The sequence below is a fragment of the Dendropsophus ebraccatus genome, chromosome 9 (assembly GCF_027789765.1).
Source record: "Dendropsophus ebraccatus isolate aDenEbr1 chromosome 9, aDenEbr1.pat, whole genome shotgun sequence".
Taxonomy (NCBI): domain Eukaryota; kingdom Metazoa; phylum Chordata; class Amphibia; order Anura; family Hylidae; genus Dendropsophus; species Dendropsophus ebraccatus.
The window spans coordinates 30,931,765-30,946,761 of record NC_091462.1 but is presented as its reverse complement, the minus strand read 5'-3'; the positions used below and the strand labels follow the sequence as shown (position 1 = coordinate 30,946,761).

Sequence of the window (14,997 nt, the reverse complement as noted above, 5' to 3'; positions counted from 1 at the left end):
TTTATTTTATTCTGCAGATAAGCTAAGTACAGAGACCCCATACAGCAGCACTTATAAATGGTTTTGCCTTCCTTAGTAGAAAGAACCTTCAGCAGACATTTCCTGATCGTCCTATGGCAGCAGACCATAATACTTGTGCTGCCTACGGACAGCAGGAAATAAAAATTTCAGTTACAAATTTTACACTACCTGATCGCCCTATGGCAGCACAAGTGTCATGGTGTGCTGCCTACGGACACCAGGAAATAAAAATTTCAGTTACAAATTTGACACTACCTGATCTCCCTATGGCTACGTTTACACTACGTAAGTTTCCGGCCGTAGCGCGTTCCGTGAATAAGCGGCCGGAAACTTACGTAGTTTGCGTACAATGGAAAGTATACGATCTACGGGCGCACAGTTCACACTACGTACGAACTTATGCCCGGATCGTATGCGACGCCCTAAAAAATGAACCAGACCATTGTTTCGGGACGGAAATGCCATAACTTACGCCCGTAGCGTAACATGCGGTCCCGTACGTAGTGGTGATTTCTTCATTTTTCCAGCTTTTTGTTCCGATCCAAAAGGTTCTGTGGGGTGTCCGGGGCTAGGCGAAGATTTCCAAGTAAAAGACCGCTGTTAGATCGCTACGAAGAGCGCTCGGGAAGCGTAAGTACGCTACGGGCGTAAGTTCGCGGTCCGTACGTATCCGGCCGCAACTTGCGTAAAGTCCCGGCCGGAGTTTCATACGTATATGTCCGGCCGCGAAAAATATGCGGCCGGACATATATGTAGTGTGAACCTAGCCTATGGCAGCACAAGTGTCATGGTGTGCTGCCTACGGACACCAGGAAATAAAAATTTCAGTTACAAATTTTACACTACCTGATCGCCCTATGGCAGCACAAGTGTCATGGTATGCTGCCTACAGACTCCAGAAAGTGAAATTTTCAGGTACAAATTTTACACTTATGGGCATTGTTTATTAGTCTCTAACATCGGGAGAAATTTCTTGCTGAGCAAACTAGGTGAACTAACCTTTTTAGGATAAAATAAGACCCAATTCACATGATGTTTTGGGGCTATATTGCTAGTATAAATTGGGATACTGGCAAAAAAAGTATTCTGATGTATAGAAAGACGTACATGCAGCAGGCCTCTTGACTTCGATGGGCTTATTATAGTCTACTAGTGACTACAATTAGTCTGAAGGTCTTCGTTTATTGCAAGACTGAGAAGTGCATAGACCAGGCATTGCTCCTTACGCTCCTCTAATATCTTGGCAGGTTCCCACTATGGTTTCACATATTGTCAAAGTATCCAGTCTTATTTATCTGTCCACAAGAATGTGCCTTATTACCGGAGACAGCAGCGAGCTTTGTTTGATGAACTGTCTGTTATGAATCTGTTGTATCAAGTTGTATCCATCTATATCAGTTTCAAAACAAATCAATTTCTTTTAACCATTGTCCCATAATACAAGGGTATATTGTTCAATAAACAGATCGAACTTACTGTAGTCCTTAGTAAAAGTTAATGGGCTTGTAGTGGATACACCCGTTTGCTGGGATTCCCCACATACAGTATGTCAGCCTGAAAACGTGAAAAGGGCAGTTTAATGGCACAGTATGTTTTACTTCTACAAAAATTGGACTTTTTGCTCAAGTTTTGATCTATATTTTTTTTAAATGCAAGGTGCATTTATGGCATTTAATGTAAATAGTAGAAATGAGCGAACCTTGAGTGCGCATGGGTCTGTCCGAACTTAAGCGATTGGCATTTCATTACTGGTGAAGTTGGATGTAGCCATAGGCTAAGTTCACACAATGTATTTTTCCATTTAATAACACCGGCCATTATTAAATGAAACAATACATTGCATTGATTCTAATGGAATCCAGTCCGGAGTGTATACATTCTGTATACACTCTGGCCGGGATTCCTTGCGGTCGCACCAAAAACTTACATGTCGGTTTTGTGCAGCTGCTATTCATTGAATAGCGGCCACACAAGACCGACAAAACAGACAAGACAAAGTACGGCTACGGTCGCACTTTATATTGTTGGTTATGGGTAATTGAAATGCGGGCACACCCGAATGCGCCCGCATCCCAATTCTTAAGAAATGAAGTGTCACAGAACGACTATTGTCACACAGCGTGTGAACCCGGCCATAGGCTGTATCCATGTTTTTCAGGCTTCCTAGGGCTGCATCCAACTACTGCGGCCACACGCTCGGATTCAGACAGACGCTAGCGTGCTTGAGATTCGCTCATCTTTAGTAAATAGCATTATATTTGAATAGTTTGAACATTTCTGCACATTGGTATAGCAATTATATTTTTTAAATTTGTAGTTTAGATTTTTTTTTATTAACATACATGTACTAAATGGGACAAGAGGGTATTTAGAATTTTTAATCTGGAGAATTAAAAAAAATATTTAGAAAAATATCAGTTTTTCTTGTCTTGATCAAGACTTGATCAATTGTACAGTACTCTGCAATACTAATGTATTGCAGTGTACTGTCAAATTAGCAGTCTACAGGATGTAAAGGCTCTTTTTAAATTAATGTTTTTCTGTGCAAGAAATCAATATATAATTTGAATTTTACATATAATTGCTTGACATGCGATGAGACGACAAACGAGAAACTGAACAGCACTCTGCACTTGGGCATCTGTTTTGTGGCCCCATATCATCTTAAGGCTGTGTTCACACACACTATATCATCTTCAATGATTTCGATTGATGTCTATGGACATAACACCTGTTAGTTCACACAATGTATAAAAAAAACAGCAGCTTAATGCTAATGTCATTAATTTGCAGTTGTTTTTTTAAGCTGTTTGCCATTATTTTATGCTGTTTACACATATATTTTTTCCACCATCCTTTCACCATTTTTTTTTAACTCAATATTGAATGAAAATTTTAAACAGCCACACCCAAAAGGGTATTAAAAAGCAGCCATGTCGAACCTAAACTTGTATAATGTACCAGCAGCCGTTATTTGATACTCAAGACAACAGCCCTGGTTTAGAGTACAAAACAATAGCCGTTGAAAATCGTTGTGTGAATATAGCCTAATATAGCATAGAATGAAGAAGTTTCATGTTTTTGAAATAATGTGCATCATTACTATGCGGGAAGGGTTTGTGCTTGTATTTGTTCGGGTTCCTGCATCCTGTCCGTGTGCACCATATACTTATCAGCTAAGTCCCTACTGAATAATATATGCAGCATCTGCACCTTCCTTCCTTTCTCTTAGTACTAGTTTAGTCCATACTCCAATTATTGTAGACATTTTAAGCCTAATATGTTGTTTGCAAGGGTCATTATAATGTTATTAGGGTTTTTTCTGGTTTTCTCCTAAATGGTGGGCAGGACACTTTACTGCTGGATGGAAACCTTTGAAGAAATAGGGGGAGATTTATCAAACTGGTGTAAAGTAGAATATTCTTAGTTGCCCCTAACAATCAGATTCCACTTTTCATTCCACACAGATGCTTTGAAAAATTAAAGGTGGAATCTGATTGGTTGCTAGGAGCAACTAAGACAATTCTACTTTACACCAGTTTGATAACTATCCCCCATTGTTCATTATTCCAAATATTTGCTGAATATGTGTAAAATAGCAGACTTGGATATACCAAGGTGGCAAGGGTGCTCAAAAAACAATAGAGATCACATGTAAGGGCATATACACCTTCTTATCCCCCCCTAACAATAAGGTAAGATGCCCTATTACACGGAGCGATAATTGGCTGAATCAGGCCGATCTGGCCGATTATCGCTCTGTGTAATAGAGACAACGATCAGCTGATGAAACAATCATCGGCTAATCAAGTCTTAAGGTCCAGACTTAAAATCATTGGCCGCCGACTACGCATTGATACGTGTAATAGCGACGCACAGCCAAAGGCTAACCATTACATAAATATTACATTGCCCCAATTAGCCAGAATCCTGCTCCACACTGACGAGGGGCAAATACCCCGAAACTAGCAGATTGGCACTCACTTACATTATTAATCGGGCCGTCCATTGGCCCGTCTAATAGGACCCTTATTGTGTTTTCACTGAGTATGCTATGTTTGCATCAGGTAAGCCGCTGTGATATCAGCATTGATTCCAATCATATAAAGTTGGTTTTAGGCAGGTAAACTACTTTGAAGTATCTTTCACTTGGTTAAATGTTTAGTGACATGATGGTCAGGAGAGAAAAAACAAATCCTCCCATATGTTAGCGCCGCCCGATGAAGAGTGACAGAATTCTGGTAGGTCCAAATGAGCGATGAAACAACTGGTGGGGCCTATTACACGGGACAACTGTCGTGTGAAAAATTGTTATTTCATTTGAATTTAAATGCTAATGGTTTCGTGTAAATGCAAGCAACGATCAAATGACCGGCGAGATATCGTTCATTGTTCAACACCAAAATCATTGTTAGTCGTTTGCTAATTGCTCAGCTTGATGATGTGTTTACACAGAAGAATGATCGTTCAATAACCTTCGCATTTGAGCGATAATCGGCTCGTGTAAACACAGCGAATGATCAAGCGACAAGTGAGAAATTGTTCATTTTGATCTTTCAACAGGTTCTCAAATCGTTGTTGGTCGTTCGCTAAAAATTCGCTGATCGCTTAGTGTAAACAGTCTTTCACCGATTTACCCTATGTGTGTGATAGGCTTAGGCGATCTTAAAACAATCGTAATAACGATTTTTTCAAATGATATATCGTTCCATTGTTAGGGCCACGGCGGCGTCCCGTGCTCCGGACCGCCGCCGCACCCTCTCTCCTGCATCTACAGCAGTCGGTGTCCGTAGGCAGGGACCCGGCGCTGCTGTTGCTTCGGCCCCGGGGGGCGCCTCACCCCACCGCGCTCCTGTCCGCCGCTGTGCCGGCCGGCGCGCGCGTCCCCGCCTCCTAGGGCTCGCGCGCACTGGCTGGCTCAGATTTAAAGGGGCAGTGCGCTCCTAATTGGCCTGTATGTTAATCACTCCCCTATAAGTTCCATCCCTGCCCCCTTCCAGGTGTTGGAGCCTCTACATGCTTCCCATAGCGTTTGGCCCAGCTCCCTGTTGTTCCTGATTCCTGTCCGCTACCTGGTCCCAAGTCCTTGTTCCTGATACCTATCCGCTACCTGGTCCCTAGTCCTTGTTCCTGATTCCTGTCCGCTACCTGGTCCCTAGTCCTCGTTCCTGGTTCCTGCTCCTCTGTTACACTATTGCTCCTGTGTTCAGCCTGTCACCTGCGGTTACGCCTACAGACCTCTGCCAGCACCTTCTCCTGCCTACTGCTCCTGCCACGCCTTGCCTGCCGTCACTAGCAACCAAGCCAGGGGTAGCGACCTGGGGGTCGCCTGCCGCAGCAAGTCCATCCCGCCTTGCGGCGGGCTCTGGTGAAAACCAGCGGCCCCTTAGACTCCGCTCCCTGGTGAGATTAGTGCCATCGCTAGTGACGGTCCAGTGGATCCACTACTCCAGGCGTTACATCCATCTAAATGCTGATCGTTATAAAAACACATTGTTACTACGAAATCATTAATTGTTTGGGCGAATTATCGTTTCGTGTAAAAGTACCATAATTCTACATCATTGGCTCTTTTGCTGTCATTAGATGGAGTAGTACTAACGACTATCATTCTGTGTAATATGGTGATTGATTTCAAATAGCTTTCATTTGCAATCATTTATCGTTAGGACCCTTAGTAGAAATAAAATACACAAATTACATGTTTTCGCAAATTACGCATCTAGCTCCCTTCCTCAGGCCTGGATTACCTGTTGTGGGGGAGATCAGCTCCCCACAGCAAGATCACGGGGACCACCAATAAAAAGTAATTCAGGCCATTTAAATGCCCCTGTCAGTTTTGACAGTGGCATTTAAATGGTTAAGTAGCCGACACCGAGGATCGCTTTGTGCTGGCTTCTAGTGGCAGCCCCCAGCTACTGATAGCGACCAGGGACCGTCCTCTTACTGACACCACAATGCAACTGTATGTCGTGGTGCAGGACGGGGTTAAAGCCTTCCTTCCTTTCTTCCTCCCTTCCTCCCTCCGTTCTTCTCTTCCTTTTTCTATCCTTTCTGGAACCAGAAAAAAATTGAGGAAAAAAAATTCTAATCCTAGAGATAACTAATCCTGGTGAATTATTCAACAGTAAATTTTATACCACAAAATTAAATGTCAAAGTTGCCCAGTCCAACAGCCACTATATATGTTGGAAGTGAATGTACCCTGTCATATTCCTTTAAGAAAGGCTGAAGAACCTCGAGTTATAGTCAGTTAATTTGCTGGCCCAGTGTAATCTGGCAGCTGTAGATATTAATCACTTATCTATGATTTCTCTCAATTTAAGAAGTCAGCGCTGTGGACATGTCAGATGATATAGCATCTCCCCGGTCTCCAGCTGACACATCTCTAACTGGCTGTTTTAGCCTGAGAGATAAAAAATAACATGTTTTCTGCTCAGTCTCTGAATTAATAAACTAGTTGAAGTGTAGTCCTAAAGTGGACTAAATTAACAGATACTATAAGAATATCCATTCGTTTCTCATTCATTTGTTAAGTTTCCAAGAATTTCATGAACATTTCCAGTTTCTCACTATACAAATTGAATATATTATCGCCGCATTCTAGTAAAATTGAAGACTGCAACTCACATTGCAACCACATGGTGGCGACAATATATAGAGCATATACATCTCCCAGCAGAGTGTCAGGAAATCAAGTTCTCTTTTTCTTTTCTAACGTGATCGTTTTGCCCCAATCTATAATAAACCAAAAAGGAAAAGTAAAGAACAAGATATCTGTGCAGTCATTGAATGGGACCCTGTAATGCTTACTTCAAGAGGTTCAACATCTGCTCATGTGATAATCATATACGTGCATGATTTGTTTCTTCTTAATCATCACATGACCAATACAAAATACTGGAAGGAAAATTCTCATCCAATGGTTGCTACTAGAAAATTGTATAACCTCTATAACTTATAGTTGCAAGTGTAATCAAGGTTACTCCACTAAGTAGGAGCCTAGTTTTAGAATATTTCACTTGCTTCATATATGGAAGAGTGCCTTAAAGGGGTTGTCTGGGCATTGGGATTAAAAACAAAAACCTGCAGTCACCCCACTGGCTCCAGCGCCACCCCAGTAGTGCATTAGTCTGTCTCTACTGTGCAGCCTCTTATTGGTTCTGGGAATGTGATGTCACACACCTACAAAGCTAATCAGCAGATGCGACTGTGTCCCGCCTCAGCCTGTAATATCATGACCCCCGAATCCAGAAGCAGCCCTAGATATAGGGGTGCAATACATGTTGCAGCATGGGAGTCAGGGAGAGGATTTGTTTTTAATCAGCCTCTTATCAGGCATATACCTCAGGTGTGCGTCTCTTAGTGAATCCTGCCGGGGAAAAGGGGGCGGGGCCTAATATAAGACCGGCATAAATCCCCCCATAGGCTTATAGAACTATTAAAGGGGTTATTGAATTAAATTAATTGTTATTAAATGCTATCCCCTATTGACAAGAACCTCTGTCCTTAGGATAGGTAGGTTCGTGGGTTAAGAGGGGGGGGGGGGGGGGGGCGGTGATCTAAGCCCTACCAATCATCTGGTTTTCACCCATATGGAAAAAACTGTTGAGATAAACCCCTTAAAATATTCCTCCTTCCCTTCCTTTTCCCTTCTACCTTTCTTTCTCCCTTTCTCATAACACAGCATTTCCCTTTAAATTTCCCTCTGCACATCCCTTCTTCCCTTCTCTTTCCTCTCTCCTTCCTCCATTTCTACCTTTCTTTTTTCTGTCTTCTTTCCCCTTCTTATCCCCCCCCCCCTCCCTTTCTTCCTTATCTCCCCCTCCCTCCATCCTTTCTTTCACTCTCCACTAGTTGAGCCTCAGGTACTCTGGGAGGCCAAGCCAGTCTAGTCCACATATGGGTTGAAGAACCATTAAAGAGTTACCCCAATATTAAATGTCAACCCCTATTAACAAGGGGTGCACTATATCTGATGAAGAGAGCTTAGGCTCTTGAAACGCATTATATTTGTGCTATCCTAAATAAACACTTTTTATTTCTTTCACCTTAGAAATTTGGTCCAGTGACTTTGTGAAGACAGCTCTGGTGTTTCCAAGGAGTTTGGCAACTTTTCCTTTCCTGCAATTTTACATGGGCCCCCACTCAAGGAGCATCCCGGTGTGCTACTCCATACTAGCTTGCAGTCTTTGCCACCAGGACCATTCAGACTCCACATCGATATACATTAAACCCAAGGGGCAACAAGGTGAGCCTCCTACTTACCTCACCTTCCTTTCCCTTACTGTATGTATTACATGAGGCGCCGCCTCTCAACTGTTTCTTTTTTCTCCACTATTTATGTATACACATGGTAGGATAAAATAGAAAAAACAACAGAAGCGCTCAGAGACTGATATTATAGAATACAGTGGGATCTTTGCAAAGAGCGGTATATTCCACTTACTTCACCGTGGGGGAAAGATCCGGACCATTGATCTGACCCCCTCCAGGACGCCTGTCAGTATGCGTGCATCAATGGGCAGGTAGCCGTCATGGGTTCCAAAATAGTTTAATTACAGAAATGGATGGCAACGCGTTTCGGTGGGTATAAGATCCACCTTTTTCAAGCCAACAGAATCTACCACAAATCTATTATTTATAGCAACCATAATTACTTACATACATGATCAAACAGGAGCTGTGTGGATCTCGCGCCGGACCGGAAGCGACGCGACGCACGGCAAAACCGGAAACGCCATGCGTTCCACGATGCGCTCCACGTCAGATGACGAGACCGGAAGTGTCCTGCGTTCCAGCGTGCGCTCCACCTCCGACGCGTATCTCCATCAGCTGACACAGAAAATTTAATACATATACATGGAATCACAAAATCTACATAATTATCAAGAGAACATGATTCACAAAGGTCCATAAAATACATATATATACACACATATAAACATCCACCAAAAAACGGTCCCTAATCTTGGGTATTTAGTTAATACTAAAATCACTTATTAAAGTTTTTAAAAAAAACTTATAATATAGATATAGATATAGATATAGGGGTGCAATACATGTTGCAGCATGGGAGTCAGGGAGAGGATTTGTTTTTAATCAGCCTCTTATCAGGCATATACCTCAGGTGTGCGTCTCTTAGTGGGCTTTTTTTTTTTTATCTATGACAGCCTTCTGTCCCACCAGCTTGGAGACCACCAGGTAAGGTAGTCCTAGATCTCTGTCTCTAGGTAAGGAGTCGAGCTCCTACTGAAGATTCCCTCAAGTGGACGAGTGTTGTCAGTAATGTGTGTGGGCACTTAGTAGCTTTGTCTTACTGGGAATCAGTCCCTTTTTCTTTTCCTTAGGGGGTGAATGTTCTGACTTAGAAGATCCGTTGTGTAGACAAGGGTTTACCCTGCACACAGTTACCCCACTTCTCAGGGCTTAGCACTGAATACTAGTGGTCTCAGTCTCTCAAGGGAAAAACAGGTCATCTCCTGAATGGAACTAGACTCTCTCTGCACAGGAAACCCTTATCTTCCGCTATATTTGTACGATAGAAAGAAGTTAAAGTAGAAAAGGTGTAGAGTGTAGAGTGCCTTGCACCTATGATTGGCTAAACACACACATAGCTAAACCTTTAAGTGTCACTGTCGTTATAACTTTCAAAATGGAAATCAACAATAGATGTGAAATAAAGCAAGTTTGCAATATACATTCATTATTTTAGTGCTTGAAAAAGCACTATATTGTAATCCGTATTCTTCTTCTTCCGTTTCTTCCAGCCATTTTTCTGTGATTAATACAGCCCAAACCGCTTTGCGCACAGAAATGTGTTTTGAAGCCCTTGGCGGTGAGAGGTGTGCTATCTATCTTTGGGTCTAATCGGATTTGTCGTTTTTAAGAAATTTGAGTTTAAAGACCGCTTATTTCCCATAGAAAAAAATGGCCCATTGGAAATAATGGCCACACTCTAAATGCTAACAGCCAATCACAGCACATATGCAAATAGCTGAAATATAGCAGCCAATAGGAACTCTAAGGTCTTGTCAGTCAATGCCTCACAACATCCATACATCACATGTCCACTATTGGCCAATAGAAGATGTAGTAGATGGAAGGTCCTTAACAATTTGGTAAGATTGCCATGGTAACCAAGCAATGAGCTTTACCATTATAAGTAGCAGAGACGCTCCTAAAGAGACGGTACCCAAGCCGCTCTTAAAGGGATAGAACCCCAGTTGCTCTTAAAGGGACCCAAGTTGCTCCTAAAGGAATGGAAACCATTTTACTCTTAAATTGACGGGACCCAAGTCGCTCTTAAAGGGACGGCACCCAAGTCGCTCTTAAAGGGACGGTGTCAGGGTTAAAGTTTTTGTTAAAAGGAAATCACTGGTAAAGGGGTGCTCTTTTCAAGCACTATGTAATGCAAATCTAGTTTTTTTGTTATCATGCTGTAAAACAAAGCTGAACTTACCAGAAATTTAGGTCCAGTCTCCTGAAGGCAGATTTCTGACTTGTGCTGGTTAAAAAAACAACACAGGAATTCCGGCCAGTACAGAGAGTCACAGCTCAATGTGTCCATCAGTCCCATGACTACCTTCTCTGTAAGCGCTCAGATGGCCTGGGAAACACTGGACTTCCTGTTTTCTGTTTCCTGTTTTTTGAGAAAAAAAGAGTCAGAAAACAGGAAGTGCCGTATTTTCCATCATTACTAAAAAATAAATAATGAATGTAAATTGCAAACTTGCTTTATATCACATCTACTGCTGATTTAGATTTTGAAAAGTTATAATGACAGTTACGCTTTAACACTGCAGCTGTACAGAGGTACTTTTAGAGGGGCGGTAAACATGTTAGTGACCCCTATACTGGGACACTACATTGTGCCACCAGTATCCGTGCTGATCACGAGAACAGAGGTGATATATCCACAGAGTGAAGCACACTTTCTTGGCCATTGTGCTTTTCACTGTCTATGGGACTTGCAAACATGGCCGAGATCAGCGCATGGCAACATCTGAAAGCCCCATTGACCTCCATTCTCAGGATTGGTTGGGGGTCAAAGCTCTGCCTACTAGCTAGTTATCCCCCGTCCTGTGGGTAGGGAGACATTTCTCTTGCACCTCTTCCTCTCTCTTCATTTCTTGGTTCCATCTATCCGTTAAACAATTTATAATGACTGCATACTTAGGTATAGTCACACATGTGGAACTTGTACCCGCCATATTAAAGAAAGGTCAGAGATCAAACAGAGTTCTTAATCTAAGGAAGGAAGGCGGGGGAGGGGACTCGTGAACTGTTAAGTACTTCTTATCATCTGTCAACTTCCCGTTTCTGTGATTAATCTCGGAGATATTCTCTGCATTTCTTCTCTTTCTTAATTGAGATCAAACGTGTCTGCCATATACCATAAGACATGTTATTTAGTATGTTCAAAGCGGAGTTATAAGCTGTCACACCTTTACAAGTTGAAAGTACAGAAACTATAGCACTTAGGTTGTCATGGCAACAGGCAGGGACTAGATAAGATGCTGCCAGTCACGTTATATTGACTGTGTGTTTACCATGTATCCTTGCTGGGTATACATATTGGTCAAAAATTGAGGATTTTGTTCTTCTCATTTCTTTTGGTAAAAATGATGGAGGGGGAGGGATTTGAAGGGTTGAAAGGCTTTTTTATTTTTTAATAGGCATTTTATGTGTGTGTGTTTAAATAGTCAGCAAGGTTCAAATATATAGTAAATATATAAAAAATAAATAAATAACTTCTTGACCCCCCCACCACTGCCAATGCAGACAGATCCTGCCTGATCTCCACTCCCCAGTCTCCTTTCAATAGGGTGGCCACAAGGGTGCGTTGCCGCAGCCTGTGATTGGCTGAGCAGACATTTCCTGTGTGGAGATAGGGGCCAAAAAGTAGAGAGAGAAAGTAGAGGGGACCAGGTACTATTGGCAGTGGTGGGGCGTTATTTTTTTAAATTTTTAACACAGTGCCAGTGTATTCCCAAGCACCGGACTGGCCTGAAGCATTGGAAGTGGGCCCCCCAGCCCCCAGTGTGACGATCTCCCCTCTGTGATGCGGCTCCATTAACAGTCTATTGACATATATTTGCAAACCCATAGCACAATCTGTATTGTGTATTGCTGGAGTATCTTTCCTATCTTTTTCTTCTTTTTTTTTATTTTTTTAATGTGGATGTATTTTATATGACAATTGACAATTAAATAAATATAGCAACTGATTTTTGAAATGGGTATGATCCAGGTTACTTTTTGGTATAAATAGCTAAGATGGATCGCCTCTTGTGTAGTGAATATACTGATGGACAGTATAGTAGTTGTAAGCCTTGTAAGCTAGTCACTAGAAGAAAAAAACACACACACCAGGAAATGCCTTTAACCCTTTGATTTTGCGCATGTCCGTTTATAATGTCATCATATCCTTTGCGGTTTTTATTACACAAATGAGATATATCATTAAAGTGGATCCAATGAGAGTTGTGCGTATGACTCGGTCTCATGATGTGTTTGTCCTGCTACTGGTTCTAGCACAGTGATCATTGATAGCAAACCACCACTCACTATGCAGAGGCTGCGGACACAGCAATCATGTCGGGCAGCCCTCCTCCCCATAAAAGTATATATAGTACACAGGTTAAACTTGACCCTGCTCTGTATATTCCTGTGTGGCAGTGCTAAAGCAGAGAGCAGGGGATCGGGAACATCAGAGCATAAATAGCCCTGCAGTTCCTGACACATACATTGGTGGCAGCGGAGGGACCATGTCACTCATTACTGCTGCCAGTCAACAGAAGTATATACGTACATACGTATATATATAAAAAAAATAAATAAATATATATATATGAAATTCAGAATGAATGCAGCACTCGTGTAACGATAGATGTGGTGCCAGGCGGTATATACCAGCGACCACCCGGTATAGGTAATATAAATCAGAAGAATACCGCAGCACTCATGGGATAGAATTCAACACAACGTGTTTATTTCCCCAAACTGCGACGTTTCGCTCTCCACACAGAGCTTTTTCAAGCAGCTGCTTGAAAAAGCTTTCAGTGTGGAGAGCGAAACGTCACGGTTTGGGGAAATAAACACGTTGTGTTGAATTCTATCCCATGAGTGTTGCGGTATTCTTCTGATTTATTTTTATATATATATTACAATGTAATAGAACTTTATAAAAGCAATGCATTAAGCATCAAATTTTAGTCTCTAGAGTACCCCTTTAAAGGAAGTCTGTTGGCTATGTTGAGTCCTTAAAACTGCTGATAGCACTATATAGGGATTGCAGAAAGAAGTGTAATAATACCATGGGTTATGGGCAGGCTCTTTATGCTAAGTGCACAGAGCACTCTACACTGAGCTCTTCTCCATCCCACCCTCTTAGCTTTGAGTGATGGCGGCTCTTGTGGTCTCCTGACTGAATGCTAAAGCTGCTCAATGCAGAAAGCTCTGGGCACTTAACAGGTTGCATGACCGTAACCCAAGGTATGATTACACTCCTTACACCCCTCTCTATAGTGCTGTGGGCTCAAAACAGCCGACAGATTGACTACTAACTCAAACAGGTTATTTAGGCAAAATTTATTGTTGACCTTTCCCCAAGAAAGGTCATCAATATCAGATGTGTGAACATTGGACCTCCAGAACCTCCATCAATCAGCTGTCTTTCTGGTGAAACGTAGCTCCATCCACTATGTAGTGGCCAAGATAAGGTACTGCAGCCCATTATATAGAAAATAGAAGTTTAGCATGAATGTGTATGTACCTCAAAATGGTTATGACTGTGAGAATAATTTCTGCATCGAAAGACGAGGTGGGTTAACTTTATACTTTCTTTATATTTTCTGCAGGGACATCATGGGAGATACAGCATATATATATATTATTTGGAATTATTATTATGGAATCATAAACCAGTCAACAACCCCATATAAAAGCCCCTACGATTAGTACTATACCTATAGCATTGCAGCATGTATATAAGACTATTATCTTATGCTATCTGGACATCCTTATTGGAATACTCGGCCATTGGAAGAATTATGAATTGGTTGCTCTACAGAAAGCTAATGGAGGAAAAGTCATGTCAATAAAAAAAAAAAATCCTTAACACTTGACATAATAAATTATACAAAGCTCCCGGATTGACCCACAGTTAACAAGTTAAACCCAATATGAACAGATATGACTGAGCTTCTATTACAGGATGTAGAATGAACCAATCAGATGTATGGACCGTACATGCAGCTAAGGCGAGGACTGTCTGCTGGATGCCGGGGAGTCACCTGTTACAGATCTTCCCTTGTGTTTGGAGCCACGTGACTGACAACAGCTCACACGGGGAGTTCCTCGCAGCCTGCGTCCCAGCTCACTTGCTTGCAGGCAGACGCTCGTCACAATCGATATGAAATCCATAGAAAATGCTTTGTATTCCAGCCAGCACCATGGACAGCACCAACACGGCTACAACAGGATTTGCATTTGTACTGACGGATTAGGAAGAATAATATAGGATGAACAGGGATAGTTAACAAAAGGCAATTGTAAGTTTACACGAATGTGTTTCCTATCACCCTATCCAAAGGGAAATAGATAGTTATACATTTAAGAGAGGATGGAGTTCTGGGTTATTAGAGGACCCTCGTCTATTAGATTAGAGAGTAGCTACAAGGAGCATCTCTGCCTCTGAAGGATCCATGACGTGTTCAGGCATCACGCAGACATCAGATTTTATTGGACGACATGTAACGCTTGATTTCCCCTCTTTACGCTATGTAAATGATATAAATTAACTAAATAAATACATTCCTGGCAAGTGGTTTTGTTAAAATTTAAAGCGAATGCACCACTAGGTACATCACTTTGGGTTTTTTTATATGATCAGACTGGTGCCGGCGTGGGGATGCTGGTATCATGGCAGGGAAGAGAGGGGAGGGGGCAGAGCTCACGGCCATGCCCCCTGCC

General features: G+C 42.0%; 1 long non-coding RNA gene across 1 annotated transcript in view; it reads left to right on the top strand.

Moving 5' to 3' along the window:
• Window positions 1-14,789, top strand: part of LOC138800817 (uncharacterized) — a 43,704-nt gene extending 28,915 nt beyond the window's left edge. The window contains exons 3-4 of the long non-coding RNA XR_011364528.1: window positions 8,078-8,272; window positions 13,884-14,789. This is a non-coding gene — a long non-coding RNA (uncharacterized lncRNA). The remainder of the gene's footprint in view (window positions 1-8,077; window positions 8,273-13,883) is intronic.
• The last annotated feature ends 208 nt before the right edge of the window (window positions 14,790-14,997 follow it).